The 25,444-nt window shown below is 38.5% G+C and overlaps 1 protein-coding gene across 13 annotated transcripts in view; it reads left to right on the forward strand.

Moving 5' to 3' along the window:
* The first annotated feature begins 4,502 nt into the window (after positions 1-4,502).
* The window catches only part of CSNK1G1 (casein kinase 1 gamma 1), a 168,863-nt gene continuing 147,921 nt past the window's right edge, over positions 4,503-25,444 (forward strand). For 9 of the 13 annotated variants that reach the window (XR_015722160.1, XM_045810751.2, XM_045810756.2 and 6 more), the window contains exon 1: positions 4,504-4,701. The gene's annotated coding sequence lies outside the window, so the exon portion shown is untranslated. Of the gene's footprint in view, positions 4,748-25,444 lie in introns of all 13 variants that reach the window. The other 4 variants (XM_087856866.1, XM_087856867.1, XM_087856864.1 and 1 more) reach the window with 3 other exon arrangements.

Consider the following 25,444-nt stretch of genomic DNA (forward strand, 5'->3'; position numbering starts at 1 on the left):
AAAGAGAAACTTTACGGTGCTATGTCCAGTGAAGTCTAAGTCTGATATGTAATTGTTTCTAAAAATTTTGACCTAAAGAACCTACAGTCTTTCCAAATATACAACATATGATGATGTCTCACTTTAATTAGGCAGAAATTCCATGTAATCTGTTTCCTTGCCAAAGCTTTTGTAAAATATGGATTAGCAATTTAACCTCTTCTAAACATAGGGGAAGTACAGACTTCGTTTCCCCTGAAAACTGGATCAAAAAGTAAAACTTATACATTAAAAAAATAATTAAACTTAAATTTATAATTTTGTACCTTCACAAAATTAATCTGGTTTTCCTCGTTGAATGGATTATTCAAATTATTAATACTAATACTAAATTCCTGACCATACAATGAATAAAACTATCTACTTTTCTGGAATTTTTGAACATTGTGAGGATCATATATATCTTGTGTTTACCTAGTTTCACAAAGGAAGAGCAATACTATAGTGAAAGTTGTACAGTATGCTCAAGGAGTTATTTATGACAAATGCTTACCATTTTTTTAAAAAGAAAATAAAACCTAAATTAACAGAAACTTTCCATGTCTATATACACTGCTTACAGTTTTCACCATACTTAGAATGTGTCATGGTAATTCACTTTTGGAAAAATTGAAGGTTCAGCTGGATCTTGATCCAACCAACATTGTTATAATGGTTCTTTTTATCTTTGAGGATAGCATATGGAGGTGGGAGAGATCTTCACTGAATCAAAACCTCACTGAACAAGAAGTAATCTTGTCCAACTCAAGCCAATTACAGCTGTTCATTAGGTGAAGTGTTTTATTAATCGGCAACCCTAATTGTGAAAAATGTTAGGAATTAAAATTTTGAATTTCTCTCACTCCCCTCTTCCTCTATTTGGTTTTGTCTTTGAAGTAACTCATGACAAATTATTCCTTCCATATTACAACCTTCATGTATTTCAAGATAGTTGTTAACATCTTTAGGCTTCTCTTCCTAAGGCTAAATATTCTATTATTTATGTCATATGTCTCCTAAGTGAGTTTCTCTAAGTCCCTTGTGTTAGGAGCTGTGGCTTTTGTGTTGTATATTGCTTAGGCGTTTAAGTGGTAACTTTGGCTACATGTGTTCTCTAACTGATCCCCAGTATTCACTAACTGTTAGACTCTAGTTATCTTTTATATTTGGAGATGCCAATGGAACTCTAAGCATATTTGAATATTAATTACTTTAGGAATATTTAAATATTATTGAGTAACAGTGTTGGGTTTTATTATTTTTTAAAAAAATTTACCTATTTTTAAAGTGATCTCTACACCAATGTGGGGCTCCAACTCATGACCCCAAGCTCAAGAGTCATATGCTCTTCTGACTGAGCCAGCCAGGTGCCCTGCGTTTTTAAAAAATAAACATTAGAAACGCTAATTTTTTTTTAAAGATTTTATTTTTATTTATTTGACAGAGAGGGAGAGACAGCCAGCGAGAAAGGGAACACAAGCAGGGGGAGTGTAAGAGGGAGAAGCAGGCTCCCAGCAGAGGAGCCTGATGTGGGGTTCGATCCCAGGACTCCAGGATCACGCCCTGAGCCGAAGGCAGACGCTTAACGACTGCGCCACCCAGGCGCCCCTAGAAACGCTAATTTTTTTAAATTTAAAGGAATACGGATTCCTCTAGAACTGCTCACAAAATCCTAAAAATGTAGTTAGACCTCCGTAGCTAATTTTATTTTTTATTTTTATTTTTTAAAGATTTTATTTATTTGACAGCGAGCGAGCACAAGCAGGGGGAGCAGCAGAGGGAGAGGGAGAAGCAGCCTCCCCACTGAGCAGGGAGCACCACGTGGGACTCGATCACGGCCTGAGTGGAAGGTAGAGGCTCAACCAACTGAGCCACCCAGGTGCCTCCACATAGCTAGTTTTAGATGTGGATTTTGCTGTACAACTTTAGAGGTCTCCAAGCGATGAGTATACTGAAAATGATAGAATTATAGGGCACCTGGGTGGCTCAATCAGTTAGGCATCTCTTGGTTTCAGCTCAGGTCATGATCTCATAGGTTGTGCGATTCAGCTCCCTGTCGCGGAGCAGGGAGCCTGCTTGAAGATTCTCTCTGCTCCTCCCCCCATTCACGTGCACTCTCTCTCATAAATAAGTAAATCTTTTTTTTTTTTTTTTTAAGATTTTTATTTATTTATTTATTGGAGAGAGAGAGAAAGAGGGAGAAACAGACTCATTGCTGAGCAGGTAGCCTGATGAGGCACTTGATCCCAGGACCTTGGAATCATGACCTGAGCAGAAGGCAGATGCTTAACCGACTGAGCCACACAGGCTCCCCTCATAAATAAATCTTTTTTTTTTTTAAATGATAGAATTATATAAGTCATATGACCATTTAGTAGTTAAGCCCCTTATTCATACAACTATACAAAAGTGATTGAATAATTTAAAAAAAATGTAGGAAGAGAAGGTTTAAATGAATGCTTTTATAACTCATATTTCCTCAGGCAATTGGAAAAATGAATGATGCACAGGAACGTGCATTTCTATATTGGCTACTACCACATTTAATCTTAACAATTAATTTTGGGACGCCTGGGTGGCTCAGTCAGTTAAGCATCTGCCTTCCGGCTCAGATCACGATCCTGGGGTCCTGGGATTGAGTCCAGCATCTAGCTCCTTGCTCAGTGGTCAGCCTGCTTCTCCCTCTGCTCTGTCTGCTGCTCCCCCTGCTTGTGCTCTCTCTCTGACAAATAAATAAATAAAATCTTTAAAAAATCTTAACAATTAATTTTACCCAATAAAATATTTATTTCTATAGAACACATTTACCATATCATGTTTTAAGATTTTTAGCGACATCTAAGTCCACCATAGTTTTAGATAAGTCATTGCTCATTGAGCTCATAGTTTTATTTTTCTAATTTAAAACTTTTTGATTCTGTTCACAATTGAAATACCATCCTCTATTTTGTCATGGTAACAGGTTTATCACTTGTGACCTATTGCCAGGTGGGTTTTTTTGTTTGTTTTTTTAAGTAATCTCTACACCCCACTTGGGGCTGGAACTTGCATGCTCTACTGACTGAGCCAGCCAGGCACCCTTTTAAAAGAGCTATTAATTACTGGATATATTCAGATTCCATTTGAATTTTTTGTATGTGCATACTCCCACACATACACATGTCCCTGGCAAGAGTTGAAATGTTTTAGACTTATTGAATTACTACCGACATTTGAATCTCAAGTGATTTCCTACAGGTTTTGCTGAACTGTGTAGGGTGAATCAGTTTAATGCTGTCTCATGTGTACAGGAAACCAACAGTCCTGCTCTTTCTTTTAAGTTACCAAAGCTCATTTCCTCTGCCCCAGATGAGGTGGACAGCAGTCAAATATTGGTGACTAAGAGGCTATCATGACCAATAAAATCAGAGCCAGCAATTGCAAGTACATTCACTGCCATGGAATAGAGAACAAATTCAGCAGCTACTAAAGTTTTACTGCTTTTAAACATATCCAAGATAAGAAAGTCCAGCCAAGATTTTTACTAATTTTTTTCTGATGCCCAACTACATTTCTCTGAATGTTTAACTGCCATAATGTAGGAGTCATGTTTCTAAAGAGAGGATTAATTATATTGGGTTTTACCATAGCCAGTAGTTTTCCCAATACTTTCAAAATCCAGATCACCCTGACAGAGGAATAAATGAGGTCTCAGAACATTTTTCTTATCCACAGTGTAGGTATGAAAGTTTATTGAGTGGAGGATTAAACGCCGTCTTTCCCCAGCTTGATTACCGGCTTCCTTTGGTCTTTTTCACTTTTAAGGATCAAAATCACTCAACTCGATTTACAGCCAATCCTTGTTTTTCCCTTCCATTTAAGCTAGGGTGTTTCTAGATCGTACGCAAACGTGTAATCCTCACGAAAGATAAGATAGGTGAAGACAAAACTTTTCTCACCATCCGGTTTCAGAGGCTGTCACAGAAGAACGAAGCGCATGAAAAAGCTTTCGTAACATTGAAGATTTTTTAAACCCAGTTGAAACATAACTGAAAACCCACAAGAGGGAGATGCTTGCTAAATCGCCAGAAAAAAAACTCCCACGAGGGACCAGAGCCTTAGGAGGAGCCAATGGGTCGGCCTGGGACTCAGGGTGGGAGGGAGCAGGTACGTCTACATAGTGGCTGGGGCTGGAGGGGGGACTACAGTTGAAGGGAGGAGCAAACTGGGCTCCGTGTCTCTGGGAGCGAAGAATGTATCCTTTTACGATCTCGCGGAAGAGGTAAGAGGGTGTTGCCAAAGAGGTAGCCGCTCCGACCTACCTCCTGGTAGTCCCAGAAGAAATGGGGGTGGTTGTCTTTGAAGGCACTTCCGCTTAGCAACCCCACGCGGTTGCTAGGGAGGGGCAGTAGTGGGGATGACCCGGAAGTGGTGGTGTCCATTTCTCGCTGCCTGCTTTAAGTTTGTCCTATCGGGAGCGCCAGGGTGCTCTGCGCCGGGCCGAGGGTGGGGCCAGCACTAGTGGTTCCGGCTCGGCTCTTACATCCCCTCGGCTCCTCGCTTTCCCCCTCCCCTCCCGCACCTCTCCTCCCTCCCGCTCCTGGGAAAGAGAAGCCACCACTGCGGGTGGGTAGAGAAGCACTCGGCGCCTCCGGGAGGGGACCGCGCCCGCCCCATCTGAGCCTCGGAGCTCTGCCGGACCAGGTACTCACTCCGGCTTCGACGGGGTCCGAAAGACTGGAACCTGAGGGTGTGTGTGTGTCTGTAGGGACTGGTGGGGGGCCCTTCTCCGGGTTGGGGAGGGGGCCACGGAGATCCTGGGTGGGGCGCAGGCCGGCGTGTGTGTCTGTGGCGGGTTGCGGGGGTGGAATGGAGCGTTTGGGGGACACTGCTGGCAGAGAGTTTCGGGTGGCCAGCTCGAGGTTGCGGAGGAGGGGCCCCCTCGGATGCAGAAGACTTCGCCCGGAGTGGACCGGGAGTTTGCCACCTGGAGGGTTCGCTCTGAAAGGGGGAGCATCCTCCCGAGCCGAAAGGGGAGCATGGACCTTGTCCGAGTGGTTGGGGCAATCCCTTGCTTCCCCTGCCTACCTTTTTGAGACAGTGCACGGCTTCTAGGGTTGTGGGGGTTGCGAGTCGGCTGGGCACCGCGGGGAGCCGCCCTTGGCTGAGCTAGGGCCGAAGAGTGGGTAAGGAGACCTCCCTCCACCCAACTTCCGTGTGCTTCCCCCACTTCTTCCTTTACTGCTCTCGCCCCAGAGCCCTACCGGAGTGGTACCCTCCAAGTGGGCAAGCGTCACAGCGTAAAAAAGAGGGTGGAACTAGGTTCTTTGCCCTTAAATGATACTTCAGATATTTGGAAAGTGCCAGAATGGCATATTCAACCAGGTCTCCCAGTTCAGTGTTAAATCTGGTATAATTGTCTTAGAAAAGTGCAACACAGAAAAGCACCAAACTACAGGCTAGTTGGGCATAGCCTTGTTTGGTAGATATGCATGTTTATAAAAGATAGACTGCGGGAACCATATAGATATAGAGGTCTAGGCGAGACATGTTGAGGCAAGCCTCCTTTTCCAGTCTCTTTCTTACCTGTCAGTAAGCCCTGTCCTAGTTTAAATAAAGCAGAAAGATCCTCTTCATTTATATTTTAATTAGCGACTGAATTGTAGATACCGTGTGGTGATAGATGTCTCAGAATAGATATGTGAACGTTCAGAGAGACAAGATCCTCAGCTTTTGAGCCTGTCTCTTAATCTTTTAAGGAGATAATTGTGGTCAAGTGGAAGTACTGGCTTTGAGGTAGGTAAATCTGGGATTGAACCCAGACTGTGCCACTGGCTGGCTAGTTGTTGACCTTGGGCAAGTCATGGGACCTACCAGAGATTTAGTTTCTTCGTAAGTAAAACGAGTTAAAATTTTTACCAGTATAGTAAGGGTGTGTGTGTGTGTATGTGTGTGTGTGAGTGACTGTTGTATTTAAATAACAGTCCACTTTAGGGGCGTCTGGGTGGCTCAGTGGGTTAAGCCTCGGACTCTTGATCTCAGCTCAGGTTTTGATCTCAGGATCGTGAGTTAAAGCCCAGAGTTGGTCTCCACGCCCACGTGGAGCCTACTTAAAAAAAAAAAGAAAAATTTAAATAGCAGTGCACTTTAAATGGAAGCTTTCTTTCTTTCTTCCTTTCTTTCTTTCTGTCTTTCTTTGTCTTTCTTTCTTTCTTTCTCTTTTTTTTTAAAGTCAGTCTGCAATCCCTTTCCACAACCTTATTTTTTTTTTCCTCAAAGATATCTATTTGCCAGAGAGAAAGAGCATAAGCAGGGGAACAGCAGGCAGAGAGAGAAGCCGACTCCCGCTGAGCAGGGAGCCCCATGCAGGACTCATCCCAGGACACTGGGATCCTGACCTGAGCCGAAGGCAGAGGCTTAACCCACTGAGCCACCTAGGCGTCCCTAAATGGAAGCACCTTCTAGTTGACAGTCAAGATAGCCCAGGGTGGGAAGGGAACTGGATAATACTGCAAAAACATATGTATACAACAGGACTTTTCAGTGGCTTCTAGAAATTTATTGTAAGTGGCATGAAATTCAGTTATTAGTAGGTTGTTTAAACTCTGCAAAATAGAGAACAATATGCGCATTTATTGAAGTGACCATTGTTTCAAAGGTTTTTCTCGGATTTGTAGTGTGTATACTGTAGATTGATTAAAAAACAATTAAATAGTAATGTATATAAATTTTCTTTTAAGTTTTTAATTCCAGTTAATATACAGTGTTATATTAGTTTCAGGTGTACAATATAGTAATTCATCACTTCCATACATATAATGTATATAAAGCTTAATTAACTTTACATGTCTCTGAAGAGAATTAAAATTGGGGCATAAAATAGAAAGTTGTAATTTTAAGATTAACATCGACATCAGTAGCATGACTCATCTTAGTTAAAGTATTAGCAGTACTTATAGAATTCTTATGTATAATATTCTGTAAAATAAACGAAAATGGAATGAATTTCTGCTTTTAAATTATTCGTTATGAGAATATAGAACTAAATCTAAGAATAGTAAGTCTATAGTCATAGATTTAAAGTGATAATTATATGTAAGCTATTATGTCAGATTATCAACTGATACAGTTTGCTTTTCGATGCAACTTGTAGTTAGTAATTTTTAATTTTTAAATGTACTTTATACTCAAAGAATATAAGTCATATAACTTTCTTTAATAAGATTTTTTTTTCCTGTGGAAAGTGAGTATAAAGTTTGTAATTCAGTATCACTTTTTAGAGAGGTTTATAGGTTTTGCATATTTTGAGAGAAATTTTCAAATATATTTTTTTCTCATATCTCTTTTACACAGAGTCGAACTTTTAAAAAAAATAAAACTATCCAACTGTATTGCATGCTCTTTGAGTTAGAGATACTATGTTAAATTTTATCCACCACTGCAGCTACTTAAAACAGGCACCAAATAAATGTTGGTCAAATCCATAAATGGATATATTTTAAATTATTAAAGTGTACTATTTTTTTAAAGAGTTGAAATTATGTTTTTGCTACACTTGTAGATTTTTTGTAAGATTACTCAACCTTCTAAATGGCTTTTCTGAGTGTATAAAGTCTTTTTTTTTTTTTTTCGTATAAAGTGGTTAGTGTGTATGTAAGCTTTTAGCTGTGTTTCCCTGGATCATCATTTTTAATCATCTTTTGAGCCTTAAAATTGAGACTGTATTATCTTGCTTTTGTAAAGCCATCAGAAGCTCCCATTTCCCCCTATTCTGATAGAACTTTAATTTATTACTAAATTAAATTTACTTTGGGATATGAGATAGGACACTAGCTGTTAGAGGAAAATTACCTACCTAAGTAGTAGGCAGCATTAGAGACTGTTAGGACAGTTTTCTCAGTGATCTTTTCCACTCAAAGTATGTGGCCATTTCAAGGATCTTTGCAGTTGTCAGTTTTGGAATTTGCTTGTCAGGAAATCTAAAAATGACTAAAGTTTCTTTAATATTGCATCTCTTGGATGATCTCAAAAAGTTTTAGGAAAGGTTGGGAAGATTTATATACCATATACTAGATACATATAAGGAACAAAATACAGTTGATTTTACTGGTGCTGACAAATTGGTAGTAAAAGAGTTACCGTGGAAATGTTTTAAAAATGCCAAGCATTTTTAAATGAAATTATGAAATTACTTCAGAATTACCATTTTAAGTTTTGTGGATTACTTATTTGGAGAGCTAAATTATAGTTTGACATTATTGGGATTGTGTTCAAGATGGACTCAGGAAAAAAATCAGATGCCATCTGTTTCAGATTCCTTATTTCCTCACCCCTTCATGTTTTATGGCTTTGAATTCATCAGATTATTTTTCAAAAATAAAAATCCTCAGTAGATTTAGATTATGTAATTTCAGCTGTATCAGTGAACATATAACTAAAAGAACTTGAATTTTTATATTGCATTACACAAAAAGATCACAGACAACGGTTAAAAGTAATTAAGTTATTTCAAACTATCTGAACATTAGGTGGCTTCATGCATCTTTGTTATCATTCACTTAACAAACCATTTTTGTCAACATTTGTTGCTGGAAGTTGCTTAAGAAATGGATTACGGAGATACAGAATAAATATTTTTTTCTCCATGTTACAACTAGAAGAGAAGCTTCTGCTGAGGATTTTTTATTTAGTGATAAGTCCACTTAAGTTTAATCTTTCAGTAGGGAGTTTTGCCTTACCATATGCCAGTTGCTATTATTTTCATCTAAATGGTACCATACAGTTCATAGGGAACATACTTGCCATTTTTCAGTTTGGATCTTAATAAATCCTGAGGATAGGCTTTTGGGTTTACTGAGCTGGAAAAGACCATTACTCGTTCAGGTTACAGTGGTTGGCACCTGGCATGGACCAGAAACACCCAGGCATCGTTGAGAAACTATAAAATAGTACTAGCGTGGTCTCTCAGAAATGGACTGAAGAGAGAGCAATCTGGATAGAAGAGAGCCATGCTTTGTCCACCGCAGAAATGTTCTGGTGTTGTTGGAAGACCAAAGGACTGCGCCTGTACTGCTGTAGTCTTTTTCCTCACCAGAAGCTCCAAGTGGGCACTGTAGTTATGGCAGGGGCTGGGGTGTCAGGGATGGGAATTGTTCTTCAATAATCGCTCACCCATCACAATGGAGGCATAGACACACGGGGGAAAGGGATATTCTCTTGGATTTTGCCTTGGCCGGAGAAACTGAATGAACAGGTAGCCGTTGCCTTTGCCATCAAAGACGACTTGGTGCAACACCTCTGGGTGCTGGGTAAGCCTGTCAGAATGCTACAGTTTCTTCATTAAAATGACATGTAAATTTTCCAAGGAACAATATAGCATTGAACCCACACTGATTTCTGTAGCTTCCATTTTCTAACCTAGAAAAAGGGGTGTTGAGGACTTATGGGCCTCTGAACGAAAGTACCAAACGTTTACGTTTCTCTTGATAAGTTTATAATTACATTTTGTCTGCATTAATGAGTGGTGTGAAAATATTTAACGGTTTTGGGGTGTGTGTGTGTGTGTGTGTCTGTGTCTGTGTTTGTGTGTGTGAAGTGTCCATGGTAATCACTGGATCTAATTTTAGTTCTTCAGGCTAAATCGCTAACCATAGCTGTGGTCAAACAGCTTCTTAGTTGGATTTTTTTTCTCCATTTCCTAGAGGTTACTCTCTCATGTAGCTGCTAGTAAGCAGGGATGTGACCAATGCCAGGAAAAAGGCAAGGGGATTAAAGTTAATTTTTTTTTTAATTTAAATTGATTTAAATTTGATTTTATTTAAAGTTCTTTCACTGTTTTCAAATTTCTGTAGCCTAAAGTAGCAATATCTCCTATCCACAGATACCCAGTTTTTTTTAGTAAGACTTTATTTATTTTTAAAATTAGGTTCATTTTTTTTTAAGATTTTATTTATTTGATAGAGTGAGAGAGAGAGCAAAAACAGAGGGAAAGGAAGAAGCTGGCTTCCTGGTGAGCAGAGAGACCAATGTGGAGCTCGATCCTCGGACCCTGGGATCACAACCTGAACCAAGGCAAACGCTTAACCTATGTGCCACCCAGGCGCCCCAAGACTTTTTTTTTTTTAACCGTTTTAGATTTACAGAATAATTGAGCAGATAGAATTTCATATCTCCATATCAACAAAACTACACCCCCTCCATTTCCCCTATTACTAGCATCTTGTGTTAGTGTGATGAATTAGTTACAATAATTAATGTACCAATATTGATACATTATTATTTACTGTAGTGCATGATTTTCATTAAGGTTTACTCTTTGTGTTGTATGTATTTAAGGTTTCATCATGTCTTTTTGTGGCTTGATAGCTCCTTAGGTAAATGCCTAGGAGCATGATTGTTGGGTCATATGGTAAACATATGTTTAATTTTATGGGGAACTGCCAAACTGTCTTCCAAAGCTGTTATATCATTTTGCATTCCCATCAGCAATGAATGAGTATTCCTGTTGCCCTACATGCTTGCCAGAATTTGGTATGGTCAGTTTTTTTGTACTTTAGCCATTCTAATAGGTGTTTTAATTTGAGTTCCCTAATGACATAAAATATTGAGCACCTTTTCATATGCTAATTGGCCATCTATATATCTTCTTTGGTGAGGTGTCTGTTCACATCTTCTGCCCATTTTATTAAATTGGGTTGTTTTCTTATTGTTGAGTTTTAAGCTTTCTTTGTATAATTTGCATACATATTTTTTATCAGATATGGTTTTTTGCAAATATTTTTTTCCCAATCTGTGGTGTGTCTCTTTATTCTCTTAACTGTCTTTCATAGTGCAAAAGTTATAAATTCTAATGAAATCCACCTTATCAAGTTTTTCTTGCACTGAGTATGCTTTTGGTATTGCATCTAAAAACTCGTTGCCAAACTCAAGGTCATATAGATTTTGTCCTATGTGATCTTCAAGAATTTTTATAGTTTTACATTTTACGTTGAGTTCTAAGATCCTTTTTTTTTTAAAGATCCATTTTGAGCTAATTTTTGTGAAAGGTTTAAGGACTGTGTGTCTATTCATATTTTTGCACAAGGATGTCCAATTGTTTTATAAAAGTGTTTTCTACTCAAAAAATGTTAATGTGGTATTTTTTTAAAAAGACTTTTTTTTTAAGATTTTATTTTTAAGTAATCTCTGTACCCAGCATGGGTCACCAGCGTACAACCCTGAGAACAGGAGTCGCATGCTCTACTGACAGAGGCAGCCAGGTGCCCCCAAAAAGACTTTTTTTTTTTTTAAGGATTTATTGATTTATTTGAGAGAACGAGAGAGAGCGAGCACACAAACATGTGAGCCAGGCTAAGGGCAGAGGGAGAGGGAGAGAGAATCCTCAAGCAGACTCCCTGCTGAGTGCAGAGGCCCACTCAGGGCTCCATCCCATGACCCTGAGATCATGACCTGAGGCAAAACCAGGAGTCTGATGCTTAACCGACTGAGCCACCCAGGTGCCCCCAAAGACTTTATTTTTTAAGGGCAGTTTTAGGTTTGCAACAGAATCGAAAGGAAGAAAACAGATTTCCCATAAACCTTCTGTACTATACATGCATAGCCTCCCCCATCATCTCCACCAGAGTGGACATTTGTTAAAGTTGATGAACAAATTAACACATTTGATGAACTCTGTTGACACATCATAATCACCCGAAGTCCATAGTAGCTTAGGGTTCCTTCTTTGTTTTGTACATTCTGTGGGTTTGTAAAAGTGTATAATATCCATCATTAAAATATACAGAGTATTTTCATTATCCTAGAAATCCTCTGTGCTCTGCCAGTTAAACCTTCCCTCTTGCCCCAAGCCTTGGGCTTTTTTTTTTCTTTTAGAAATGAAAATGAATAAAATAATTCGTGGGGGTGGTTTCGAAAAGAGATTTTCCTAATATTTTAGATGTAATCAGAAGCATTGTTCAGAGTCTGAATTTCCCTTTCAGAAAGATTATATTATGTCATTAGGTGTTAATCGATAGGTGCTTCATTCTTTGAGATACGTAATTGGGCATTAGGAAGTGTGAGCTAAATGTGGTACTGGCCATATGACAGTTATATGTGGTAACAGGGCTTGAGGGAGTTCTAAATCCAGAATTTTTGAACCGTCACTAAAGTTAAAGTCCTTTGCCACTTGCCTTTTATTGTTGGGCAGCGTATTAGTTATGTAGATTTCTTGGCCGCCCTCTCTGGTTTTTGCTTCTTCCTATTACACTTGTTGAAGACTCTCCAGAAGCTTGAGCTGGCAAAGATTGACTAGGAAGAGAAATCATGGGTACTGCTGTTGTTGCCTGATTATTTCCATTTCAGACTCAGAGGGAATAACTCTTCTAAACGTAATTAAAATGCTATCCTGAGACACTATTTCTTATCTAACCTAAGTAGTAATTGTTAGCTAGAATCCACTTTCAGTTGGCTTTATTAACTGTCCTTTCTTGGACTTCTAGGACACCTTCCATTTTCCAGAACATCTTAATCTTACTTGGCATTTTGACCTCCAAATATTCTGATCATCTATGGTATGATGCAAAAACTGTTTTTTAACTCCATGTTTGGTGGGTTTTATTTGCTTTTTCACCTAGTTAATTAACAATAGACACCAGGACAATCTGTGTGAAAGCACTTAGGTTTCCCAGAGATAAATACTCCAAATCAATCATCGTGTAAGCTCACTTTGTCTTTAATGGGATCCATCTGGTTAATGCTTGTGTTTCTTGAGTTTCATAGATTATGGAATCATAAAGCTAAAAGAAAATGCAGAGATGGTCTAGGTAGACCCTTTGATTTTACAGCTGAGATTACTGAAGTGTAGAGAGGCTAAGTGATGCACTCAGGATGGAACAGCTAATGAGTGAGACTGAAACCCACATCTCCTGACTCCCAGTCCAGTCCTGTTTCTCTTATAATACAAGAATTCATTCATTTTAGCTTATGAAGAAATTATGATTTTATAAGAGGTACATTTTCCAGAAAATTAAAGTGGACTATTAAACTGAAGTATAGAATTCAAGTTTTTGTTTGGATTCCTAATTTCTGAAATGTCGAATGAGATAGTGTGTATTTCTTGAAGTGCCAGGTGTCATTGGGTCTTCAGTTAAGAACAAATTTGTCATTTTTCACATTCTAGATAGAAATTGGCCAATTAAAAATTAAGCTATTATAGCCTATATTTAGTAAGCACAGATTCGACTGCATTAAAATGAATCTTAATGTATTTTTTTTTTGCACAATGGAAATAATCTGTTAATATTTAATGTCAGAAAGCAACAGTGGAATTCTGCTTTATGTGGTGGTGTATTTATAAAACTAAAGTGGAGTGTTATGTAAAAATAAAAGTACGGATTAATTTAATATGCATCTGGTGAATTCAGGGCTTGAAGGATGCACATCTGTTGAGAAAACAAATCATGGAACTATTCAGAGCTTCAGCATCTTTAAATATGTGTGCTTTTAATATGTGTTCTTTGATTCTCTGTTTTGAAACAGTCTTTAATGGATTTAGATAAGGCTACTTGCTCTAAGGAAGCAACTGTGAAGCCATTTATGTTGCTATTAATGATTTTATTATTCTCCACAGCATTTTGATACATTAGTATTTTTCTCTTCAATTTAGTTATTGGGGAAGGAGGGAGTTAAATGATCACCGTAACAAAATAAGCTTGTTGCAGGACTGTATTAAAAAAAAAAAAAAAAAAAAGAGGGACCATAGTTTCCTGGTTTGGATAAATTAGAAATACTTTAAAGTTCTGACTTCTAATTTGAATCCACAATCAGTGAAGAAATAACCACAGAGTTCCTACTGTGTATTCATCATACTAGTGCTTTAGGAATATAGAAATTGAAGATAAGATCATTTACCAAGTTGGAGAAACAAGACTTAAAATGATAGGTTGAGAGTAATAGAGTCCAATAAGTAAATGAGTGCAAACTTGATGATATAGTCTGGGAATACTGTAGGAATTTGGAGGGGAGAACATTCAGTTCATAATCCTGATGGGAAGGAGATTGAAGGTAAAGTAGTGGATTTCAGCTCTGGCAGCTCTTTAGAATCACTTGGGGGAAACTTTTCCCAGGATCAGCTGAATCAGAATGTTGGGGGGTGCCTCCATAGTTTGTGAAAAAGCTTTTCAAGGTGATTGTAATGTGCAGGCAGTGCTGGAAACCACAGGCTTAAAAGATAGGTATGATTTGAGTAAGCCAGAAAGTGTTTTCAGGCAGCAAAGCTAAGCAGTGAGGGAGAATTGAGCACAGCCCGCAAAAAGACTAATCCAATCAAAGCTGTGTTGCACCAGTTAGAGAGTAGGGAAAAATAAGCTTAAGGAAGTAGAATGGGGTCATACATATAAGAGTAGTACTTCTCAAAGTGTGGTTCCTCAACCAGCAGCAGTAGCATCACCTGGAAATTTATTATAAATGCATTTTGAGGCCTGCTGTAGGTTTACTGAATTGGAAACTGTAGGGGTGGCGTCCACAATCTGTTTTAACAAACGTTCCAGGTGATTCTGATGTACACTAAAGTTTGAGAAACAGCTGTTAATAGAGGATAATGAATGTCAGAGGAAGTTAGATTTGATGTTGGCAGTAAGTAGAGACCCATACAGGTTTTTTAAGCTGGGGAGTAACAGCATGAATTTGTATGTCTGAAGGTAAATCTGATGGTGGTGTGCAGAGTCCCTTGGACTACTAAAAGATAGGAATGAAGGAAGCCAGTTGAGGCACATCCATAATCTAATGGATATAATCAAGCAACCACGAGGGCCTGTTCTAGGGAATTAGTGAAAACACAGAATAGTAATAACAGTGATGGTAGTCTGTTTATGAAATGGGCAGTATGCTAAATGCTTTGGACACATTATCTCACTTTTTTCTCACAACAAGCCACAAAAATGAGGTGCAGCCATTATTACAATTTTACAGATTGAGCAATGAGGCAAAGAAAGGAAGCTACTTCTGAATTTCACATTGCTGATAAGTGGTAGACACAGGATGTCAAGTTCAAGTATCTCTACCTCTAAAGCCTCTGGAGACCAAGAAATAAAGAAGACTGACTCAGAAAAGTTTTTAATCCTAGGTGACAGATAGCAAGGGAAAGTCACTGTCAGAAGGGAAATAGTGCTTACACTGGGTAACAGGGCAAGTCAGACCACTTGAAACTATTTTGTAAAAGTGATTGTGAGAAATAACCAATGGAAATCTTTGTATTGTGCTTTTTAGGTATAAAATTTGAAGTAACTTGTAATAGCTGAGTTTTCAGGTTTTGTTTGACCTTTTTGCTCATGGTAACTAAATTAGAAGAGCCACCTCATCCAGCTTTTAAAAATATCTTTTAGATTTTAGAGTAAATAAGTCCATGAATAAATTGTGCTTGAGAAGCTTTGTATAATACTACTTTTCTCTCTCTAAAGAAATATTGTGATTTAGAAAAATGTCAGGAGCATCTTTTCTTTTTTAAGATTTTATTTATTATTTATTTGAGAGAGCGAGAGTGCACAGGCAGGGGGAGGGGCAGAGGGAGAAGGAGAAGCCGACTCCCTACTGAGCAGGGAGCCCAATGCAGGGCTTGATCTCAGGACCCTGCGGTTATGACCTGAGCCAAAGGCAGCTGCTTAACCGACTGAGCCACCGAGGCGCCCCTGTTAGGAGCATCTTAATCTTAAAATGGTGTGGGTTTTGTTTTTTTTGTTTGTTTTTTAATTTAAATTCAAGTTGGTTAACATATAGTGTACTATTGATTTCAGGAGTAGAATTTAGTGGTTCATCACTTGTGTGTAACACACAGTGCTCATCCCAACAAGTGCCTTCCTTAATACTCATCACCCATTTAGCCTATCCCCCACCCACCACCCCTCCAGCAACCCTCAGTTTGTTCTCTTATAGAGCCTCTTAGGGTTTCCCTCCCTTTCGGTTTGTATCTTCTTTTTCCTCTGCTTCCCCTGTGTGCATCTGTTTTGTTTCTTAAATTCCACATCTGAGTGAAATCATGATATTTGTCTTTCTCTGACTTTTTTTTTAGATTTATTTTTTATTTGAAAGAGAGACAGATAGTGACAGAGCTAATGAGAGAGATCACAAGCAGGGAGAAGCAGGCTTCCACTGAGCAGGGAGCCCAACGTGGGGCTCGATCTCAGGACCCTGGGATCATGATCTGAACCAAAGGCAGATGCTTAACCGACTGAGCCACCCAAGCACCCCTGTCTTTCTCTGACTTATTTCGTTTAACATAATACACTCTAGTTCCATCCACGTTGCAAATGATAAGATTTCATTCTTTTTGATGGCTGAGTAATATTCCATTCTATATCTATACCTCATCTTCTTTATCCATTCATCTGTTGGTGGACATTTATGCTCTCTCCATAATTTAGCTATTTTTGATAGTGCTGCTATAAACATTGGGGTGCACGTGCCCCTTCGAATCAGCACTTAATCTTAAAAAGGTTTAAGAAACATTTCAGTGTTGGGGCCCTTGGCTGGCTCAGTCAGAAGACTATGCGACTCTTGGGGTGCCTGGGTGGCTCAGTCGTTAAGTGTCTGCTTTCGACTCAGGGCGTGATCCCAGCGATCGAGCCCCACATCAGGCTCCTCTGCTGGGAGCCTGCTTCTTCCTCTCCCACTCCCCCTGCTTGTGTTCCCTCTCTCACTGGCTGTCTCTCTCTCTTTCAAATAAATAAATAAAATCCTTAAAAAAAAAGAAGAAAAGAACATGCGACTCTTGATCTTGGGGTCATGAGTTTGAGGCCCACATTGGGTGTGGAGATTACTAAAAAAAATTTTTTTTAAATATTTCAGTGTTATTTTGTTTTAATTGGGAAGCAATAAGTAGTAAAATGTGTTTGGACAATTGTTTTCATAAGACGTTATTAGTTCTAGCACCCTCTTATTTTACTTATTGAGGTAAAATTCACATGACATAATATTAAGTATTTTGAAGTGTATAATTTGTGGCATTTGGTACATTCATGGTGTTTTGCAGGTATAATCTTTATCTAGTTCCGAAGCATTTTCATCATCCCCAAAGGAAAAACCCGAAGTCTATTAAGCAGTTCTTCCTTGTTCCTCTTTCTCCACAGCCCCTGGAGAACACTAACCTGCTTTCTATCTCTCTGGATTTATCTTTTCTGGATATGTTGTATAAATGGAATTACATAACATGTAATATTTTATATAACATGTGATATTTTGTGTCTGCTTCTTTCACTTAGCATAACGTTTTCTAGGTCCGTTCATGTTGTAGTATGTAGCAGTACTTCCTTTTTTTTTTTTTTTTTTTCTTTAAGGCTGAAAGATATTCTACTGTACGGATATACCACATTTGTCCATTCATCAATTCACAGGTGTTTTTGGTTGTTTCCATCTTTTGGTTATTGTAAATAGTGCTTCTGTGAACCTTCATATACAAGTTTTTGTTTAAATATAGGTTTCCATTTCTTTTGGGTATGTAGCTAGGGATGGAATTGCTGGGTCGTGTGGTAATTTTACATTTTACTTTTTTTTTCTTTTTTAAGTTTATTTCTGTTTTATTTTTGTAATCTCTATACCCACCATGAGGCTTGAACTCATGACCCTGAGATCAGGAGTCATACGCTCTACGGACTGAGCCAGCCAGGCCCCCTATATTTTACTTTTTGAGTAAAATGCACTGTTTTATTATTACTTTTTTAAAAAGATTTTATTTTATTTATTTAGAGAGAGCTTGCATGCACTGGTGCATGAGGGGCAGAGGGAGAGGGAGAGAGAAAATCTGAATCAGACTCTCTGCTGAGCGTGGAGCCGAGGCGGGTCTTGATTCCATGACCCTGAGACCATGACCAAAGCTGAAATCGAGAGTTGGACGCCCAGCTGACTGAGCCACCATTTTAGATTCTCACCAGCAATGTTGAAGCGTTTTAATTTTTTTACATTCTCACCAGCATCTGTTATTTTGTACCTGTTCTGTTTTGTTTTTTAATTACAGCCACCCTAGTGGGGATGAGGGGTACTCCTGTGATTGTGATTTGCATTTCCCTAATGACTAATGATGTTGAGCATCTTTTCTTGTGCTTCGTTGCCCATTTGCATATCTTTTTCTGGTGAAATGTCTATTTAAGTTCTTTGCCCATTTTTCTTTTGATAGAAAGTTTTCACTGTATTTGCTTATAATTGGTCAGATTTCACATTTTAAGTTCATTACATGTAGCTCACCTCAAGCTGCTGTATTTCCAAGTGATTACTGCACAGATTAACATGGTTCCTTTTCTTCCTTTTCTTGCTTTTTTTTTTTTTTAATTTAAATTCAAGTTAGTTAACATATAGTGCTGTATTGGTTTTAGGAGTAGAATTTAGTGATTCATCACTTACGTATAACACCCAGTGCTCATCCCCAAAACTGCCCTCCTTAGTGCCCATCCCCCATTTAGCCCATCCTCCACCCACCTTCCCTCCAGCAACCCTCAGTTTGTTCTCTTAACTGTAGTCTCTTGTGGTTTGCCTCCCTCTCCGTTTTTTTCTCATTTTATTTTTCCTTCCCTTCCCCTGTGTTTATCTGTTCTGTTTCTTAAATTCCACAGAGTGAAATCATATGGTATTTGTCTTTGACTTTTTTCGCTTACCATTATACACTGTAGTTCCCTCCATGTTGTTGCAAATGGCAAGATTTCATTCTTTGTGATGGCTGAGTAATATTCCATTGTGTGTGTGTGTGTGTGTGTGTGTGTGTATACACACACACAGACATACCTTATCTTCTTTATCCATTCATTAGTCGATGGACATTTGGGCATTTGGGCTGTTTCCGTAATTTGACATTGTTGATAGCTGCTATAAACACTGAGGTTCATGTGCCCCTTCAAATCAGCATTTTTATATCCTTTGGATAAATACCTAGTATTGCAACTGCTGGGTTGTAGGGTAGTTTTATCTTTAACTTTTTGAGGAACCTCCATACTGTTGTCCACAGTGACTGCATGAGTTTGCATTTCCACCAACAGTGCAAGAGGGTTCCCCTTTCTCTGCATTCTCACCAACACCTGTTGTTTCCTGTGTTGTTAATTTTAACCATTCTGACAGGTGTGAGGTGGTATGTCACTATGGTTTTGATTTGTATTTCCCTGACGATGAGTGATGTTGAGCATCTTTTCATGTGTCTGTTAGCCATCTGGATGTCTTCTTTGGAAAACTTTACTTGCTTTTTAAAAAAAAAAATTGCGACAGGGCACCTAGCTGGTTCAGTCAGTGGAGCATGTAACTCTTGATCTTGGAGTTGTAAATTCAAACTCCATGTTGGCTGTAGAGATTACTTAAAAATAAAATCTTGGAGCACCTAGGTGGCACAGTCAGTTAAGCGTCTGACTCTTGGTTTAGGCTCAGGTCATGATCTCAGGGCCATGAGATCAAGCCCCACATTGGGCTCCGCACTCAGCCCGGAGTCCACTTGGGTTTCTCTCTCCATCTCCTTATGCCCCTCCTCGCTCACTCATTTGCTCTCTCTCTCTAAAATAAATAAATCTTTTAAAAAAACTTAAAAAAGTAAAAGAATTGTGGCAAATTTACATAAAATTTTCCATTTTAACCATTTTTAAGTGTACAGTTCTGTGGCAGTAGGTACATTCACATTGTTGTGCCACCATCACCACCATCACCAGACTTTTTCATCTTCCCCACTAAATGCTTTTGAACGTGGGTGTACAAATATCTGAATTCCCGCTTTCACTTCTTTGCACATAAGCTCAGAAGTAGAATTGCTGGGTTATACGATGATTCTTTGCTTAACTCTTTTGAGGAATCAACCATATGGTTTTCTACAGCTGCTGTATCATTTTACATCCCCATCAACAGCGGACAAGGATTCCAATTTCTCCACATCCTTGCCAACAGTTATTTTTCCTTTCCTTTTTTTTTTTTTTTTTTTTAAAGTATAGCCTTGCTACTAGCTATGAAGTGGTATTTCGTGGTTTTGGTTTGCATTTCCTTAGTCATTAGTGATGTCGAGCATCATTTTGTGTGCTTATTGGCCATTTGTATGTCTTCTAAGAGTGTGATCCTTTTAGCTCTTATATTTAGGTCTTTGATCTATTTTGAGTTGTACATTGTGGGGTTAAGATCCAGCTCCGTTCTTTTGCATGAGGGTATCCAGTTGTCCCAGTATGATTTGTCTGTTCTTTCCCCAGTGAATGCTCTTGGCATTCTTGTTGAAAATCAGTTCCTTATAGGTGTATGGGCTTATTTCTGGACACTTTTTTATTCTTTGATCTGTATATCGGTCTTAATGCCAGTACCACACTGTTTTGATTATTGTAGCTTTGTGGTAATTTTAAAATCAGAAAGTATAAGCCCACCAATTTTAGTTTTCAAGATTTTCCAAGATTGTATTTTGGCTGTTTGTTGTCCCTTGCAATTGCATATGAATTTTAAAATGTTTTTAGTGGTTGCCTTATGGTTTGCGTTATACGTTTATAACTAATTCCACTTCCAGATAACACTAGATTTCTTCATGGTTTGTGCAGGTATCTTAAAACAGGATTCCCAATTCTTCATTCCTGTCTCTCAGAACGTTTTTGTGACTCACTTATCTAAGCTCTAGTCACCCAATAAATTGTTGCTATTGTTATTGAACCAATACTTATTAGATCTATTAAGAAAAAGAAAAAAAGATTTTATTTTACCTTCATTTATTCCTTCTCAAATGGTCTTCTTTATGTAGAATCCAAGGTTTTGATCTATGTCGTCATCTTTCTGAGGAACTTTTTTTGATATTTCTTGCAAAGCAGGTCTACTGGTGACAAATCCCCTCTATTGTTCGAGAAAACCTTTATTCCTCCTCTGCTGTTGAAGGGTAATTTCACTCAGAGAGAATTCTAGGTTGTTGGTTTTTTGCTTTCACCACTTTAAATATTTCATCCTGCTTTCTCCTTGTGTGTACGGTTGGTGAAAAGAAATAATGTCTCCAGCAATGGGCTTATGATTCTAGGTTTTTGCTTCTTATAAGCTTTGATTCTCCCTATCTTCTTTTCTCTCCAGTTCTCAGGACAGGATAGTGATTTACCCAGTGACCTCAGTTCTCTGGTGAATATAAGAAAAGATTTGTGTTCTTCTTCCCAGTTTTCTTGTTGTAGAGAACAGGAACCACGATTCCATGATCTCCACATGTCAGAGCAGAAACTGTCAATCTGTACATGACTTTTAGGAACAGTTTTTCCATTTCTGTAAGGGAAGGCCATTGGGATTTTGACAGGGATTGCATTGAATCTGTAGGTCACTTTTGTGGTGTTTTTTTTTTTTTTTTAAGATTTTATTTATTTATTTGACAGAGAGAGACAGCCAGCGAGAGAGGGAACACAAGCAGGGGGAGTGGGAGAGGAAGAAGCAGGCTCATAGCGGAGGAGCCTGATGTGGGGCTCGATCCCACAACGCCGGGATTACGCCCTGAGCCGAAGGCGGACGCCCAACCGCTGTGCCACCCAGGCGCCCCTGTAGGTCACTTTTGAGTTGTACTACCATAACAATATTAAGTCTTCTAAACTATGGACAGCAGGATATCTTCCATTTATTTTGGTCTTCTTTCATTTCTTTCAGCATTCTTTCCCCTAGTTTTCAGTGTACAATGCTTACACCTTCTTAGATAAATTTATTCCTAAGTATATCATTTTCTTAATGCTATAATAAATGGAATTGTGTTCTTTATTTCATTTTCAAATTATTCATTGTTGGTGTATAGTAATACAACTGATTTTTGTGCTGAATTTATTACCTCTAATAATTTTTGTGTATATATATTATTATATAGGATCGTGTTCTTTGTGAATAGAGATAATTTTATTCTTCTTGCCAATTTGGATGGCTTTTTCTTTCCTTTAAAAATTTTATTTATTTATTTTTTTGCTTAATTGTTCTGGCTAGAACATCCAGTACATTGTTGAATAGGGGTGGCAAATGAGAGCCTTCTGGTCTTGTTCCTTATCTCAGGGGAAAAGCTTTTAGTCTTTCACCATTCAGTATGCTAACTGTGAAGTTTTCATAAAAATTTTTTATTATGTTGAAGAAGTTCTTTTCCATTCCTAGTTTGAGTGTTTTTATCATGATAGAATTTTGTCAAATGCATTTTTCTTGAAGATTTATTTATTTGAGTGAGCGAGTGTGAGTGCAAGCAGATGGAGGGGCAGAGGGAGAGAGAGAATTTCAAGCAGACTCCCTGCTGAGCAGAGTTCGTTGTGTGACTCGGTCTCACAACTATGAGACCATGACTTGAGCCAAAATCAGAGGTTGGACTCTTAAAGAGACTGAGCCACCCAGGCACCCTGCATTCTTTTTTTTTTTTTTTTTTGCATCAACATTGATGATCATATGGTTTTTCTCCTTCATTCTGTTAATGGGTATATTACATCGATTGATTTTTATAGTTGACCCACCTGGGATAAAGCTGTTTGTCATGTGCAATCCTCTTAATATGTTGTTGGATTACATTTGCTAGTATTTTGTTGAGGATTTTTTTTTTTTAATTTATATATTTGACAGAGATAGACAGCCAGCGAGAGAGGGAACACAAGCAGGGGGAGTGGGAGAGGAAGAAGCAGGCTCCTAGCGGAGGAGCCTGATGTGGGGCTCCATCCCAGAACGCCAGGATCACGCCCTGAGCCGAAGGCAGACGCCTAACGACTGCGCTACGCAGGCGCCCCATTTTGTTGAGGATTTTTACATCTATATTGGTCTCTAATTTTCTTGGGATGTTTTTATCTGGCTTTGGTATCAAGATGTAATCCTGGCTTCACAGAATGAGTTAGGAAGTATTCTGTTCTGGATTTTGGGAGAGTTTGAGAAGGATTGTTAGTTATTTTTTTAATGTTTGGTAGAATTTACCAGTGAAGTCATGTAGTCCTGGGCTTTTCTGGGTTTCCTTTGTTCTTTCTGGTTTCCTTTGCCTGGATTTCCTCAGGGACATTTTCTATTTAATTTCTTATTTCCTGTGAATGAGCCAGACTGCTTTTTCTTTGCATGCCTCATAATTTTTTGTTGAAAACTAGACATTTTGAATATTATTGTGGAGCAGCCCTAGACATCAGATATCCTGGCCTCTCCAGGGATTTTAGTCACTGCTCCTTGTGGGTTGTTACTTTTTGTTTTGTTGTTGTTTGTTTTGTGTCTTTTCTAACCTATTTTTGTGAAGTATGTATTCTTGGTCATGTGTGATCCTTGAAGTCTATGTTTCATTAGCTTAGTAGTCAACTAGCATTTTGACCAAATTTCCTTGAATACCTGTAGCCCAAAAAAGAAAATAATTCTCTCTCAGTTTTGACTAAATGGTTCTGTGTTTGGATATTCCTTCAACACTAAGCCAAGCTTTTTACAACCCTGCCTTATCCTTCACTACCTGTTTGTGTGGAGCCTGTTGGTGAGCTAGGGGTGAAAATTTAGGGTCTTCTTAGGGCTTCTCTGTGCATGTGTCCAGCCTTGGGCATATACGTATTCTTCTGGATTCATTTTTATGTCAGAGAGCTTACAAAGCCCATTTCTCCCTACCTACCTCCTTTTTCAGTTTCTCCCTTCCCTGTTTTCCCTTACCCCAGGCTCCTTGGCCTGGGAGTGCTCCAAGTCAGGCAGAACAAAGGCAAAGTCCTTGTGCCAGTCCTCCAGGAAGAAGCCAGTCAGGTCATAACATTCAATCACAGTTCTTGGAGACTAAGGTTTGTATTGATCCCTTGGGACTCTGAGCCTTCACCAGGAGTGCAGCTGCCCTCCTCGCTGCCCGTGCCGAACGGGGGTGTAGGGGATGATAGGCAGGTGATTTAAAACCCTACAACACTTTTTAAAAAAATATTTTATTTATTATTTGAGAGAGAGATAATGCACATGAGCAGGGCAGAGGGGCAGAGAGAGGGAGAAGCAGACTCCCCACTGAGCAGGGAGCCCAATGCAGGACTCAGTCCCAGGACCCTGGGATCATAACCTGAGCTGAAGGCAGATGTCTAACCGACTGAACCACCCAGGCGCCCCCCACAACACTCTTTTATTGCAATGTAGTAGCTTCTTTACTAAGATTTCACTTGGTTGTTGTGAAGTTTTGATTAAATTTCAAAGTTCTACAAAAGTTGATTCTGACAGTTTTTGCCAGATTATTTGTTGCTTGTTGTTTTTGTGGGGGGATGGGGCCCTGGAGGTCCCTATTTTGCCATTTTTTGATGATGTTCTTCCTCTGCTCTGTTTCGTTTCTAGTTTTCCTGCTGAATCTCTTCAAAGCATCCAACTTAATTTTTATAATAGTTTTTCAAGGACTACATAAAGAGTTTACTATTTAAAGGGTTATGTGTAAAGACTAAAAGTGAACATTGCATACGCGTCACTCAAGTAAAGAAATACAACATTACCAGTACCTAAGAAGACTCTTCTGTGCCCCTTTCTTTTTCTGACCTTCTAGGAAACACTATCCTGAATTTTGTGTTAATTAGATATGCAAATAGGTAGGAAAGTATAATCTATAACTAGAAGAAAAATCAGTCAGTGGAAACAGACCTAGAAATGCTGAGATGATAGAATTAGTACACAAAGGCTTTAAAAACATTTATGAAAAGTTGAAGGATTTAAAGGCAACTTTGAAAATCCTGAGGGGAGGAATGGATATAAGAAAGAACCAAATAAAACTTTTCAAGCTAAAAAATACCTGACTTCTTTTAATTCAGCATTTTCAGTATCACTTACTAAATGAAGAATGTCATAATATTGCTTTTTCAGATAATAAAAGATGAAAATGTTAAGATCTAAAAAATGGGGATGTATCCAAAATGTTTTTTTTTTTTTTATTTTATCATTTTATCATTGTCAGAGAGTGCAAACACAAGCAGGGGGAGGGGCAGGCAGAGGGAGAAGCAGGCTCTTTGCTGAGCAAGGCGCCCGATATGGGACTTGATTCAGGACCCTGGAATCATGACCTGAGCCAAAGTCAGATGCTTAACCGACTGAGCCACCCAGGCATCCCATCAAGATGATTGTTGAATGAAGTAAGGACTAATGTGGTTAAAGTAGAAGCTAAGTGTTTACTGTAGAAATATTTGAGACTGATTAAACACAAATTATATTTCATGAAGTGTATCTACATTTTTACTGTATTTATTTAATATAAATTAAATATTATGACTTCACATCTTTTAATTAATGTATGATAAATAGTAAATAACACTTTATATTTTTATTGTATAAATACTTAAGTATTAATCTTTTATTCTTAAACTGCACATTTTTAATCATTTTGTAGGTAAACCTGTGCTGTATCCTTCTTGTTAGGACAGTACTGACAGCATAAACCTCTTTATGCACTCAGCAATGATTAAGGCTTACATCCTTGGTATTAAAATACCACAGTCCAGTTACTAATCATATTTTAAATCTTTCTAAGTTGCCAAACTTACCAGTACTGATTTCAGGGCCATTGGGATTTGTTTTAATGTGG

Source organism: Ursus americanus, chromosome 28 (assembly GCF_024610735.1).
Source record: "Ursus americanus isolate L20-20 chromosome 28, mUrsAme1.1.p, whole genome shotgun sequence".
NCBI lineage: Eukaryota > Metazoa > Chordata > Mammalia > Carnivora > Ursidae > Ursus > Ursus americanus.